General features: G+C 46.8%; 1 protein-coding gene across 4 annotated transcripts in view; it reads right to left on the minus strand.

The window, feature by feature from the left end:
* Window positions 1-16,066, minus strand: part of LOC142748949 (gamma-aminobutyric acid receptor subunit pi-like) — a 628,889-nt gene that overhangs the window by 126,966 nt on the left and 485,857 nt on the right. The gene's annotated exons all lie outside the window — the stretch shown is intronic.

Here is a 16,066-nt window from a genome sequence, read left to right on the forward strand (position 1 = left end):
TGGTGCTGTTCTTCAGGAAATGTCATCCCAGAAGGCCATCCAGAAGGGAGACGTATAGAGAGTGGGGTAAGTATAAGATTTTTTTTTCTAAATTTGCGATTTTCGTGGCGAAATCGCAGCTTTTCTGCTGCAAAAATCGCAACATCTATTTGTTGCGGGTTTTACCTCCCCATTGAAACGGGGAAAACGAGCAACACTAATGCAGCAATTCCAAAGTATAAATTGACATTCTGCGAATTAAAAAACTGCGCCACAGGCAAATTTTTGATAGTTTTTTAAGGCGTATTATTTATGCAGCGTGTGCATGAGATTTGTTCAAATCCTATTCACTCTGCTGCTACTGTACTACTCTATAACACCAAAGAGAATGTACCCCAATGTATAACTAGTCAAACACCAAAGTCATAACTTAAACACCAATGCGAACGTTCAGTATTAAATGACCCAAACATTTCAAATAAAATTGTTAAAGGGCTGGTGTGATAACAGGGTTCACCTACTCTCGTCACCCACTATTACTACCTCCTTTATAATCAGGGTCACTAGGGTTATGCCTAGTTCCCCTACCTTTCCTTTATACTAACGTCGCTAATTGCTTTTGCTAATTGCTTTTGCTGCTACTTAAGGGAATAATAACATATAGTAAATACAATTGTGTAGTAAATACAGGGTAATATTTATTACTAACAATAATCACACTTACATATAAAATACATCAAACACAGAATACAGTGACTGATCACAGTATAGTATCAGTATACCCCAATACATATAACAATTTAATATATACTGAGTATACTCACACTATAGTAGTACAGTATAAACACCGTATCACAATCCTAATCTATACCACCACCCGCTTACCTAAACATACATAGAAGTTACGTTACAATACAATACACATGGTCACTATTTCTGGCCCACTCTCTCCTAGCAATAACTGTCCCTGTGCACTAAAGGGTTAACACAGGATAAGGGGAATGGGTTGCTGTGTAAAGGGTTCAGGTAATGTGCAGGCAGGTGAGAAAGGGTTGACCTGGGAAGTGTTGTGTAGGCAGATGGGTAAGATGGGGCACCAGCTCGTTGTGTAGGAGGTAGAAGTAAGGGGTAAGTGTATAGGGGAGAGAGGTGAAGGGTTAAGTATGTAGGGGAGAGAGGGTTATGTGTAGCTGCTGCTACACGTGGATACTTAGCCGTTCATGTGGTCCAAAGTTGGAGAGTTGGTGTCTGTTGAGGGAGGCAGGAACAAGAGAGAGAAGTGTGGAACAGTTTGTCCTTTTAAACCCTCCCGTGCACTTCTGTATGTCATCTCATGCTCATGCACGTGCAAGTGAAGGGTGGCCATGTGACTGTTTATGGATCCCCCCCCATGGAATCTCATTACTGGCGAGGGGGGGAGGGGATTAGGAACTTCCTGCTTCCTGGAAATACAGGATTTGTTCACTGCTTATGGCTTCCACCTCCCAGGGTGTCTCATTCCCTGGTGATGGGAGGGCAGGCAGTGGGAATGCATTGGATGGGCCCCCTGCCTTCTCCCCCTCCCCCGGAGGGTAGGAATATACACCATTCTGGAGGTACTAATATATATATATATATATATATATGTATACCTACATTCACATGTACATAGATATAAATATATAAAACACTTCCCTTTACAAAAATGGTTTTTTATTGAGACATATTGAAAAATACAGATACTAGCATCAAAGTAAAACTTAAAAAGAGTCCACACAGTGAGGAAGTACTGAGTGGGCTACTGGCCATAACATCTATACCATAGTATGGTACATTGTAGATAATCAGCAATGGTAAGTCAGGAGACAAGTTTAGAACTAGTTAGATTGACCATCATAGTAGATAGACAGTAATGGCAAAGTAAACAAGAAATGAAATGAAAAATAAGTAACAAATCATGTAGATACACGAGGTAAAGAGTAGCGACGTGCCAGGAGCCCACTTACAGCCAACGCGTTTCGCCACCAGGAAACCTGTAGAAACCACATAGTATGCTTAGATACATGGACATGTATGATACTGACAAACCACATGTAGGCTTAGATACAGGGCCCCAGCAGACAGTAATCTTATGCTGTATAAGATTACTGTCTGCTGGAGCCCTGTATCTAAGCCTAACATGTGGTAGGCTTAGGTAGAGGGCCCAGCAGACAGGATCACATATGTTAGGCTTAGATACATGGCCCATGTGTGATCCTGTCTATTGGGCCCTGTATCTAAGCCTACCACATAGTAGGCTTAGATACAGGGCCCCAGCAGACAGTAATCTTATACAGTATAAGATTACTGTCTGCTGGGGACCTGTATCTAAACCTACCTTATGGTAGGCTTAGTTACATGGTCTAAGAGACAGTATCACACATGGGCCATGTATCTAAACCTACCACTTGTGTTACTAATGTTTTTTTTGTGTTTGTGTTTTTTTATAGGTGCGGTTGTTGGACTACTTCGAATTCAAGGTCTACTTTTTTTATTTTCAATAAAATGATTGAGTTTTGTGTGTTTTTTTTTATTTCAATAAAATATTTCTTCTATGTCTTTGTATTTTCTTTTAAACTTTATTACTACCGCTTTAGTGTAGTGTCCATGGCCGCGGATTGTCGGGATTACTTACCCCCTGGCTGCCACAGCCATGGATCTGTGGGCGCTGGTTCGCATCTCCTTCCCAGGAGACGCCGGCTCTCACTTCTGCTCTGGTCCACTGTGTCCTGTAGGGTGCGCGCACACGTTCGTGCCTGGTCTTAAAGGGCCAGTGCGCACACATGGGAATCATAATCAATTAGCCCATGATTCCCTTGGACTATAAGAAGGGCCTTGCCCCTTTGATCATTGCCTGAGCATTGTTAGTATTCCCATGTCAGTCTTGCAAACAGTCCCTTAGTGTTATCCTTTTCCCGTTGTTTCCCATGCCCTGCTACCTGTAACCTGTATCCTGTGCTGTGTCCTTGTTCCTGAGCCTGTTAGTATTGGAGTCGTGTCATACTGAACCTGCTGCCATCTGCCACGTCCAGTGTCATCCGCCACATCTGGCGCAACCTGCTGCACCCACCTCCATCCGTGCTAAAGCTTTGGCCGCTGTCTGAACTATTCAAGTACCCTAGTGCGGGACATTGTATTGCTTGGGTGCTTTGTTGTTTGGCCAGCTGCCTCCCCGCTATGGCAGTGCGGCCTAGTGAGTCCACATACCCACAGAATGTGACACTTAGTAATGGCCCCTGGCTGACTAACAGCGTCCATTACTAATTACTACTTTTTTTACAGGTTCGGTCATTGGACTACGTCAGATTCGAAGACTACTTCAATGACGGTGTTTGTTTCAATATTTTTTCTGTCTGTCTATGTTTTTTTTAATTTATTACTACTGCCTTAGTAATGGCGGCTGTATGATAGCCAGAGTCCATTACTAAGGCGGGGCTTAGTGTTAGTTGGTGAAGAGGCTGACACTAACCGCCACCAGGGGTACCGGGAAGTGATGGGGATGATCCAGTACCCGACCATCTGTAGTGATGGCCGGGAACTGGGGCGGCCGCGGGCTGGTATTATTAGGCTGGGAAAGCCCAAAAACAGTGGCCTTACCCATCCTGGTAACGCTAGCCTGCTGCTGCTATGCTGTATCTGGATGGTTATGAAAAATGAAAAAAACGTGCGTCCCCCCCAGTTTTCATAACTAGACAGATACAACATAGCAGCAGCAGGATAGCATTACCAGCGTGAGATGACCCACTGTTTTTGGCCTTTCCCATGCCCAATAATACCAACCTACAGTCGCCCCAGTATCTGACCATCACTACAGATGGTCAGGTACTTGATTGTACTCAGCTCTTCCCGGCAGGGGCGTAGCTAGGGGGGCAGGCGGGGCATGTGTCCTGGGCGCAACTAGCTGGTAGGGAAGGGGAGGCGCCATGGCAGAGCAGCTGATCACTGCCGATAGGCGCCCTGTATGTCGGACACCAGCAACAGCGATCAGCGTTAGGGAGAGCCAGTAGTTTCTTGCAGCGGCGTTCTGACTGGGGTCTGTGACGGCCCGGGAGTGGACCAGTCCAGTCACCTGACCTGTCACCTGACCTCACTGGTCCACTCCCGGGCTGTCACCAACCCTAGTCAGAAGGAACTCCACCGCTGCCTGAGCCGCATGACCTCCTCGACTCCTGCGGTGAGTCCCATCTGGCAGAACGGAGAGAGGTAGAGGTAGGCTACAGATCACTGCTCTGTTTACAGTATGGCGCTATTTAGAAGGGGGTGGCGGAGTGCGTGTGTTAGGGATCTGCCAGGTACTACGTCTAGGTATACTCCTGGGATTAATCAATCCACACCTGAGGCCAGACCTGTTCGACTGACACCATCTCCCACCAACCAGGGTGGCAGGCTCAGGAGTGGGAGAGCCTATCGCGGCCTGGTCAGTCGGAGTTAGCTCCGCCCCCTGTCCTTTATTACCTGCCGTGTTCTCTTCCTCAGTGCTTGTAATTCTTCTGGATTCCTGGCCTCACTGCTGCTTGCTCCAGCCTGCTCCTGCCGTGCTTCTGCCTTGCTGCAGTTCCGCTTAACCTGCTTTGCTTTGCCCCTGGCTTGCTTCCTTCTCCGTGCTCACTTTGGTATACTCCACTTCATCCTGGTCCTGACTACTCATTCACCGCTCCGTTTTCTCGCGGCGTTCCGTGGCTACTGCCCCTTCCCTTGCGTGTTCCCTGTTTGTTCTCCCGTGCACTTAGACAGCGTAGGGACCGCCGCCCAGTTGTACCCCGTCGCCTAGGGCGGGTCGTTGCAAGTAGGCAGGGACAGGGCGGTGGGTAGATTAGGGCTCACTTTCCCTTCACCTCCTTCCTGCCATTACATAATTACAAGCCCTTACCTAGTCTACCATCTCTCCTACGCTGACGCTATCATGGACCCCCTTGAGACCCTGACCCAGCAGATGCAGGGCCTCTCCCTACAGGTCCAGGCCCTGGCCCAGAGGGTCAACCAGGGTGACGCTGCCTTAGTAGTACCCCTCACCTCACCTCTAGAACCCGACCTCAAGTTACCTGACCGGTTCTCAGGAGACCGTAAGACGTTTCTCTCCTTCCGGGAGAGTTGCAGACTGTATTTCCGCCTAAAACCCCACTCCTCAGGTTCCGAGAACCAGCGGGTGGGTATCATCATATCCCGACTCCAGGAAGGGCCCCAAGAGTGAGCCTTCTCCTTGGCTCCTGACGCCCCTGAACTTTCCTCTGTTGATCGTTTTTTCTCTGCCCTCGGACTCATTTACGACGAGACTGACAGGACTGCTTTAGCCGAGAGTCAGCTGGTGACCTTAAGTCAGGGTAGGAGACCGGTTGAGGAATACTGTTCTGATTTTAGAAAGTGGTGCGTAGCTTCTCGGTGGAACGATCCGGCCCTAAGGTGCCAGTTTAGGTTAGGATTATCTGACGCCCTGAAGGATCTGCTGGTTAGCTACCCCTCTTCTGACTCCCTTGACCAGGTTATGGCCCTATCAGTACGACTTGACCGACGTCTCAGGGAACGTCAGCTTGAACGCTTCAATGTGCTCCCCTCTGACTTTTCTGCGATTCCCCCCGAGGTCCCGTCTCCTCGCCCCTCCACGGAGGACTTGGAGGTACCTATGCCACTCGGGGCCTCCATGTCCCCTCGACAACGTAGGGAGTTTCGCAGAATGAATGGTCTCTGCTTCTACTGTGGGGACGACAAGCATCTACTGAACACCTGTCCAAGGCGCAAGAATAAGAAGCCGGAAAACTTCCGCGCCTAAGTGATCATCGGGGAGGTCACTTGGGCGCACAGGTATTTCCCGTTAATGTGAAACGCAATAAAATTTTGCTTCCCTTTCAGGTCTCGTTTGCTGGCCGGTCTGCCACGGGCAGTGCTTTCGTGGATTCTGGCTCATCTGCTAATATCATGTCTGTGGAATTTGCTATGTCTCTAAAGATGCCTTTTATTGATTTACCTTATCCTATCCCTGTAGTAGGTATCGACTCAACTCCCCTTGCTAATGGTTATTTTACTCAGCATACTCCTGTTTTTGAACTCCTGGTTGGCTCCATGCATTTGGAGCAGTGCTCTGTACTGGTGATGCAGGGATTATCGTCTGATCTGGTATTAGGTCTTCCCTGGTTGCAGTTGCATAATCCCACGTTTGATTGGAATACTGGGGATCTCACCAAATGGGGTAGTGAATGTCTTATGTCATGTCTTTCTGTTAACTCTATTTCTCCCCGGGAGGAGGTAAACACGCTTCCTGAGTTTGTTCAGGACTTCGCCGATGTGTTTTCTAAGGAGGCCTCCGAGGTGTTGCCCCCCCATAGAGATTACGATTGCACCATCGATTTGGTGCCTGGTGCCAAGCTTCCTAAGGGTAGGATATTTAATCTTTCATGTCCTGAACGTGAAGCTATGAGGGTGTATATCCAAGAATGCCTGGCCAAGGGTTTCATTCGCCCCTCGACTTCTCCTGTAGGTGCTGGCTTCTTCTTCGTGGGGAAGAAGGATGGTGGTCTTAGGCCGTGCATTGATTATCATAACCTGAATAAGGTCACCGTGAGGAACCAGTACCCACTTCCTTTGATTCCGGATCTTTTCAATCAGGTTCAGGGAGCCCAATGGTTTTCTAAGTTCGATCTACGGGGGGCATATAACCTTATCCGCATCAAAGAGGGGGATGAGTGGAAAACTGCGTTCAACACACCCGAGGGTCATTTCGAATACCTGGTCATGCCCTTTGGGTTGTGTAATGCCCCTGCTGTCTTCCAGAATTTTATTAATGAAATCCTGAGAGATTACCTGGGTAATTTTCTTGTTGTGTACCTTGATGACATACTGGTGTTTTCCAAGGACTGGTCCTCCCACGTGGAGCATGTCAGGAAGGTGCTCCAGGTCCTTCGGGAGAATAATCTGTTTGCTAAGACTGAAAAATGTGTCTTTGGGGTACAGGAGATACCATTTTTAGGGCAAATTCTCACTCCTCATGAATTCCGCATGGACCCTGCCAAGGTTCAGGCTGTGGCGGAATGGGTCCAACCTGCCTCCCTTAAGGCGTTACAGTGTTTTTTAGGGTTCGCCAACTATTACAGGAGATTTATTGCCAACTTCTCGGTCGTCGCTAAGCCTCTTACGGACCTTACTCGCAAGGGTGCTGATGTCCTCCATTGGCCCCCTGAGGCCGTCCAGGCCTTTGAGACCCTCAAGAAGTGCTTTATCTCGGCCCCGGTGCTGATTCAGCCCAACCAAGAGGAGCCATTTATTGTGGAGGTTGACGCATCCGAGGTGGGAGTGGGGGCTGTCTTGTCCCAGGGTACCAGCTCCCTCACCCATCTCCGCCCCTGTGCTTACTTCTCTAGGAAGTTTTCGCCCACGGAGAGTAACTATGATATTGGCAACCGCGAACTTCTAGCCATTAAATGGGCTTTTGAAGAGTGGCGGCACTTCCTGGAGGGGGCCAGACACCAGGTAACGGTCCTTACGGATCACAAGAATCTGGTTTTCCTAGAATCGGCCCGGAGGCTTAATCCTAGACAAGCTCGGTGGGCACTATTCTTTACCAGATTTAATTTCTTGGTTACCTATAGGGCTGGGTCCAAGAATATTAAGGCTGATGCACTGTCACGTAGTTTCATGGCCAATCCTCCTTGTAAGGATCCTGCTTGTATTTTACCCCCTGGTATAATCGTTTCTGCCACGGATTCTGATTTAGCTTCTGATATCGCAGCTGATCAGGATGCAGCTCCCGGGAACGTCCCTGGGGACAAACTGTTTGTTCCCCTGCAATACCGGCTAAGGGTACTCAGGGAAAACCATGACTCCGCTCTATCTGGTCATCCTGGCATCTTGGGCACCAAACACCTCATTACCAGAAACTATTGGTGGCCTGGGTTGCCTAAAGACGTTAGGGCTTACGTCGCCGCTTGTGAGGTTTGCGCTAGGTCCAAAACCCCTAGGTCCCGACCTGCGGGCCTACTACGTTCCTTGCCCATTCCCCAGAGACCTTGGACCCATATCTCCATGGATTTTATCACCGATTTGCCTCCATCTCAGGGCAAGTCGGTGGTGTGGGTGGTAGTAGACCGCTTCAGCAAGATGTGACACTTTGTGCCCCTTAAGAAGCTACCTAACGCCAAGACGTTAGCTTCTTTGTTTGTGAAACACATCCTGCGTCTCCATGGGGCCCCAGTCAATATCGTTTCTGACAGGGGGGTACAATTTGTTTCCTTATTTTGGAGAGCTTTTTGTAAAAAGTTGGAGATTGATCTGTCCTTCTCCTCCGCCTTCCATCCCGAAACTAATGGCCAAACGGAAAGGACTAACCAATCCCTGGAACAATATTTAAGGTGTTTCATCTCTGACTGTCAATTCGATTCGGTCTCATTCCTTCCCCTTGCTGAATTTTCCCTGAATAACCGGGTCAGTAACTCGTCAGGGGTCTCCCCGTTTTTCTGTAATTTCGGGTTTAACCCAAGGTTCTCCTCCGTTTCCCCTGGTTGTTCCAATAATCCTGAGGTAGAGGATGTTCATCGGGAACTGTGCACTGTCTGGGCCCAGGTTCAGAAGAAGCTAGAGGCGTCCCAGAGCGCACAAAAGATTCAGGCGGATAGTAGACGTTCTGCTAACCCCCGGTTTGTCGTCGGGGATTTGGTCTGGTTGTCGTCCAGGAACTTGCGCCTTAAGGTCCCGTCCAGGAAGTTTGCTCCCCGATTTATTGGACCTTATAAGATCATTGAAGTCCTCAACCCTGTATCCTTCCGTCTGGAGCTGCCCCCATCCTTTCGCATACATGACGTCTTCCATGCCTCCCTCCTTAAACGCTGCTCCCCGTCCTGGTCCCCCTCGAGGAAACCTCCTGTTCCCGTTCTCACCCCTGAGGGGGTGGAATTCGAGGTGGCCAAGATTATGGACAGTAGGATGGTCCAGGGCTCCCTCCAGTACCTGGTCCATTGGAGAGGATACGGGCCGGAGGAGAGGACTTGGGTACCTGCCCGTGATGTTCACGCTGGGGTATTGATCAGGAGGTTCCACCTTCTCTTCCCTACTAAACCGGGTCCTCTTAGTAAGGGTCCGGTGGCCCCTCATAAAAGGGGGAGTACTGTTAGGGATCTGCCAGGTACTACGTCTAGGTATACTCCTGGGATTAATCAATCCACACCTGAGGCCAGACCTGTTCGACTGACACCATCTCCCACCAACCAGGGTGGCAGGCTCAGGAGTGGGAGAGCCTATCGCGGCCTGGTCAGTCGGAGTTAGCTCCGCCCCCTGTCCTTTATTACCTGCCGTGTTCTCTTCCTCAGTGCTTGTAATTCTTCTGGATTCCTGGCCTCACTGCTGCTTGCTCCAGCCTGCTCCTGCCGTGCTTCTGCCTTGCTGCAGTTCCGCTTAACCTGCTTTGCTTTGCCCCTGGCTTGCTTCCTTCTCCGTGCTCACTTTGGTATACTCCACTTCATCCTGGTCCTGACTACTCATTCACCGCTCCGTTTCCTCGCGGCGTTCTGTGGCTACTGCCCCTTCCCTTGCGTGTTCCCTGTTTGTTCTCCCGTGCACTTAGACAGCGTAGGGACCGCCGCCCAGTTGTACCCCGTCGCCTAGGGCGGGTCGTTGCAAGTAGGCAGGGACAGGGCGGTGGGTAGATTAGGGCTCACTTTCCCTTCACCTCCTTCCTGCCATTACAGCGTGGCACTATCTACAAGGGGGGAGTGTGGCACTATTTACAAGGGGGGTAGTGTGCTGCTATCTACAAGGGGGGCAGCGGGCTGTGTATGGCACTATCTACAAGGAGGACTGTGTTGGTGCTGTTTACAAGGGGGCCTGTGTGTGGCACTATCTACAAGGGGGGCTGTATTTGGCACTATTTACAAGGGGGGGCTGTGTGGTGATGTTTACAAGGGGGGGCAGTGTAGCGCTATTTTACAAGGGGAGTCAGTGTGGCGTTATTTACAAGGAGGGGCTGTGTGGCGCTATATACAAGCAGGTCTGTATGGCATTATCTACAAGGGGGGGCTGTGTGGCACTATCTACAAGTGGGGACTGTGTATGGCACTATCTACAAGGGGGGGGTGTGGCACTATCTACAAGGGGGACTGTGTGGCGTTATCTACAACTGGGGGGCTGTGTGGCGTCAACTACAAGGGGGTTGTGTGTGGAGCTATCTAGAGGGGGTTGTGTGGCGTTATATACAAGAGCGGGGCTGTGTGTGGAACTATCTACAGGGTGGCTGTGTGTGGCGCTATCTACAAGGGGTCTGTGTATGGCACTATCTAGAGGCAGCTGTGTGTGGCATTATCTACAAGGGGCTGTGTGTGGCCACTTTAATTTATTTTCTTCTAATTCATTGTTATGGTAACTCCCTTATAGAACAATATTGCTTGTAAAATGTACAAATAGTTTTATGCTAGAGTTACATTAAAAAAATTGTGAAAAAAACAACATTACACCTCATTGATTAGTAGAGCAAGCAAACATGGCGAGAGGGAAAGAGATGTTGGGAAAGAAGTTGGGGGGGCAATCTGAATCTTTGCTCTGGGTGCAGGAGAACCTAGCTACGCCTCTGCTTCCCGGTACCCCTGGTGGCGGTAGGTACCGGTGTAATAATGGGGGGAATGTGCTTTTCTGTACAACTCAGGTCTGGCACACTTACTTTTCCTAAAGTAATTGCTTTAAAAGTCTCTTAGGGCCTACCGGAATATCTAATGGCGGCTACACGTCGTTTATTGCACAGCTCCACACAGCCTGCACCTCTCAGGCACTCTCACACAGTCACAGTCCCCAAGCCCACTGACTAGTCTTCTGGTGGGTTCTAGAACTTGCCTATTAATCACTGGTAATTTCTTCTGGTGGCTGCACATTTCTTCTGAGTGCTGCTTAGCACATATACCGCAGGTCCTCCAGGACACCCACCCACCCACACACACACACACATACACACACACACACACACACACACACACAAGCATTCCTCCTAAACGTCCCGGATTCAGCGGGAAAGTCCCGGATTCCGTCCGGTGTCCCGCTGTCCTGGGCGGTCCGGGGTATGTCCCGCTGTCAACTGTATCTGTGTCCTCAGGAGCAGATACATTTGAACCCAATTCTAAAGCAGGGAGCCATCAGCTCCCTGCTTGAGAATTAGTTCATAGCGGAGGAGCAGAGGGAGCTCCTGCGCTCGCTGAGGACTCCCCGGACACACGCTACTTGAAGCGCTGTGCTCGGGGAAGCCCTTGACGTTACTGTCCATATATGGACAGTGACGTCAGTGGCTACTCCTTAAGCGGAATCCCCATTGATGATGATCTGGCTGGGGATTCTGCTCCAAGAGGAAACCCTATTGACGTCAGGGGTTCCTCCTGGAGCAGAATCCCTAGATAGAGTTGGCAACGGGGATTCCGCTCAAGCAGTAGCCATTGACATCACTGTCCATATATAAAGTAGCGCTGTATCTGGGAGTCCTCGGCGACGGGAGGAGCTCCCTCTGTTCCACTACTCTGAACTATTTCTAAAGCAGGGAGCTTATGGTTCCCTGCTTCAGAATTAGTGGCTATTCCTTGAGTGGAATCCCCATTGCCGATGATCTGGTCGGGGATTCTGCTCCCAGTGGAAACCCCTGAGGTCACTGTCCAAATATAGACATTGACATCAGGGGCTCCTCCTGGAGCGGAATCCCCGGCCAAAGTCGGCAATGGGGATTCCGCTCAAGGAGTAGCCACTGACATCAGTGTCCATATATGAACTTCAGTGGGCTCCCATAATACCTTAGCAGTGCCACAGGCTGATCGCCTCCATGCCACGCCTTATTGATGCAGTAATTTATGCAAAAGGAGCCCCGACCAAGTATTGAGTGCATATACTGTATAAACTTTTCAGTATACCACCATTTCAGTAATAGAAATCATTTTTGAAAATGGGCTTTTATAATATTCACATTTTCTGGGACACTAAATTTTGGGTTTTCATTAAGTGTTAGGGTATGTTCACATGCAGTGGTTTCAGATGTAATTCGGGCATTTTACGTCTCGAATTACGCCTGAAAAAACGCCCCTAATACGCCTACAAACATCTGCTCATTGCCTGCAATGGGTTTTACGATGTTCTGTTCCCACGAGCCTTTATTTTACGCGTCGCTGTCAAAATACGTGACGTCAAATGACATGTTGTCAAAAGAAGTGCAGGACACTTCTTGGAACGTTTTTGGAGGTGTTTTTCATTGACTCCATTGAAAAACATCCGTAAAAAACGCTGCGAGAAACGTGAGTTGTTAAAAAAACGTCTGAAAATCAGGAGCTGTTTTTGCCTGAAAACAGCTCCGTATTTTCAGACATTTTTGCTCACTGCGTTTGAACATACCCTTAGGGTATGTTCACACGCACTGTTTTCATACATAATTCGGACGTTTTACGCCTCGAATTATGACTGAAAAAACGGCTCTATTATGCCTACAAACATCTGCCCATTGCTTTCAATGGGTTTTATGATGTTCTGTTCCCACGAGGTGTTATTTTACGCTTCGCTGTCAAAAGACGGCGCGTACAAAGACGCCCGCGAAAAAGATGTGCATGTCACTTCTTGGGACGTTTTTGGAGCCGTTTTTCATTGACTGAAAAACAGCTCCAATAACGTCCGTAAAATACGCCGCAAAAAATGTGAGTTGCTACAAAAACATCTGAAAATCAGGAGCTGTTTTCGCCTTCCGTATTTTTAGACGTATTTTGCTAAGCCGTGTGAACATACCCTTAGCCATAATCTTTAACATTAGAAGAAGAAAAATGCTGGAGATAGATCACTCTGTGTGTAATGAATCTATATAATATAAAGGAGAAGGAGGGGGCACACGTGGAGTCAACAGCCCAGGGCCCATGGTACACCTAATCCGCCACTGGGTATATACCAGTGCAGGTGGAGTGTGTACAGCATGTGTGAGATATATTTGGCGTGGCATGTGTCTAATATATGTATAGTATGTTCAAAAGCATGTGGCGCATGCAACATTTGTCCAATATGCGTGAACAGTATGTATCTAATGTGTCAGTGGTGTCTGGGCTGCATGTTTTTAGTGTGAGCGGTTGTGTGTGGCATGTATCTTATGTGTGTTTGGCTTTTGCAGAGCATGCTCTAATGTATGTAACATGTGGGTTGCACCTGGGAGTATGTCACTACCCCCCTCATTATTACCCTGGTTGCCAATGCTCTAAGGCTATCGTGAAGAGCTGGGTACACGTCAGTAGTGGACCATCTAATCTGATGGTCTGCTTCTGGGGCACCCACAGTGTTTTGTTTTTTTTCAGGGTCTGAGGGGACCAACATCTGTGATCTTCCCATCCTGTAAATATCATCTCTCGGTTTTACCTTGGCTGGTTATAAAAAAGAAGGTGGGGAACCCACATTTTTTAAAAATATATTTTTCAGTATATATAATATAAAAATAGGAATTCCAGTACAGTAGAAGTAATTCAGTTTTTTTTATCATTGTCTTTGGTGCATGGCAATGTGCTGGATATTTTATAATTAACTTGTATCAAATTTTTCCATGCATCATATTTCAAGCATGGTAATTTTTCTGTTCAACTTTGAAACAAACTCATACAAGCCTCCCTCACCCCCAGCTTAGCCTTAAAAAATTACTATGAGCTAAATTGTGGTCCTGAGGTGGTGGTCTCCAGAGGTGTTTTATGGAACGTGTCCTATTATGGGTTAGTAGTTGTATTGGCAACACTATGTGCCTATTTAGTGAATTATTTATGTCTTATATGCTTTTAATACTATTGTTATCTTATGTAGTGTTTACATTCTCATCTGCACCTGAACCATAATTTCCTGTGCCTCACTTGGGGTGGAGCCTGTATTTATATAAAGTATTTTTCGGCCGTTTTTTTTTGTGGCACTTTCTGCTTTTTGGCATATGTACGTACTTGGATCTGTGTAACCTATGAGCATTTACATTTGGATCTTTAACCAACACCTCAGTTTGGTTTTTATGTATTTTAAATGCTTTTATTGAGACAATTGTCCGTTTCTATTTTGATTCAATAAAGATATATAGCATTCATTTGCATTGGACTACTATTTGGATTGTGGTATACATTGATAGGTGTTTAAATTGGAGTGACTACCTGCTGCTGGCTCCTGGACCACTCTCCCATCTAAGCCCCTTGGACTATTGAATCAGCAGGCCTCAAAGAAAAGGGTCTGCAGCGGAATGGAGGAAGGCGGCGCTAGGGGCATGACGTCCCTAGCGCCGCCTTCCTCCATTCCGCTGCAGACCCTTTTCTTTGACCGAGCATCTGAAGGATGTCATTTTTATTTCTGTTTCTGACATGTTTTTGTTGTAGTGTTACTTTTTTTTATTACAAATTTCCCTATTTGGATTACCTTGGATTCAGTGGTTTATGTCAGACGTGAGGTATGGTGTTGGAAAGCTTTTTTGTTTTCCATTTTTCCTTCCATATTCTAAAAAAAGTAAAATATATCTATTTTTTTTTGCACAATATGGAAGCCCAATATGTTCTGAGAAAAACAAGCCCAAATACATGTAGGTTGGAAGAGTAATAGAAGAACAATTTGCTTTAACCCCTTCCCTCTTTAGCCACTTTTGACCTTCCTGACAGAGCCTCATTTTTCAAATCTGACGTGTCACTTTATGTGGTAATAACTTCGGAATGCTTTCACCTATCCAAGCGATTCTGAGATTGTTTTCTCGTGACACATTGCACTTTAAGTTACTGGCAAAATTTGCTCGATATGTTCAGTATTTAATTGTGAAAAATACCAAAAATTAGCGAAAAATTGCAAAAAATTAGCATTTTTCTCAATTTAAATGTATCTGTTTGTAAGACAGGCAGTTATACCACACAAAATTGGTGCTAAATAACATCCCCCATATGTCTACTTTAGATTGGCATCGTTTTTTGAACATCCTTTTATTTTTCTATGACATCACATGGCTTAGAACTTTAGCAGCAATTTCTCACATTTTCAAGAAAATTTCAAAAGGCCATTTTTACAGGGGCCAGTTCAGTTGGGAAGTGGCTTTGAGGGCCTTATATATTAGAAACCCCCAAAAAGTCACCCCATTTTAAAAACGTCACCCCTCAAAGTATTCAAAACAGCATTTAGAAAATGTCTTAACCCTTTACACATGTCACAGGAATTAAAGCAAAGTAGAGGTGAAATTTACAAATTTCATATTTTTTTGCAGAAATAAATTTTTAGTACAATTTTTTTTATAACACAGAAGGTTTTACCAGAGAAACGCAACTCAATATTTGTTGCCCAGTTTCTGCAGTTTTAGGAAATATCCCACATGTGGTCATAGCGTGCTACTGGACTGAAGCACCGGCCTCAGAAGCAAAGGAGCACCTAGTGGATTTTGGGGCCTTATTTTTGTTAGAATATATTTTAGGCACCATGTCAGGTTTGAAGGGCTCTTGCAGTGACAAAACAGTAAAAATCTAGGGGTGTAGTGAGCATTTTGACCGCACAGGTTTTTTACAGAAATTATTGGAAGTAGGCCGTGAAAATTAAAATCAACATTTCTTCAAAGAAAATGTAGGTTTAGCGATTTTTTTTCTCATTTCCACAAGGACTGAAGGAGAAAAAGCACCGTAAAATTTGTAAAGCAATTTCTCCCGAATAAAACAATACCCCACATGTGGTAATAAACGGATATTTGGACACACGGCAGGGCTTAGAAGGGATGGAGTGCCATTTGGTTTTTGGAGTCCACATTTAGCAGGAATGGTTTGCGGAGGCCATGTCACATTTACGAAGCCCCTGAGGGGACAAAACAGTGGAAACCCCCCACAAGTGACCCCATTTTGGAGACTACACCCATTGAGGAAATTATCTAGGGGTACAGTGAGTGATTTGACCCCACAGTTTTCTTGCAGAAATTATTGTAAGTAGGCCCTGAAAATAATAATCTACATTTTTTCAAAAAAAATCTAGGTTTAGCTAATTTTTTCTCATTTCCACAAGGACTGAAGGAGAAAAAGCACCACAAAATTTGTAAAGCAATTTCTCCCGAGTAAAACAATGTCCCACATGACTGTTTGGACACACGGCAGGGCTTAGAAGGGAAAGA

Source organism: Rhinoderma darwinii, chromosome 3 (assembly GCF_050947455.1).
Source record: "Rhinoderma darwinii isolate aRhiDar2 chromosome 3, aRhiDar2.hap1, whole genome shotgun sequence".
NCBI lineage: Eukaryota > Metazoa > Chordata > Amphibia > Anura > Rhinodermatidae > Rhinoderma > Rhinoderma darwinii.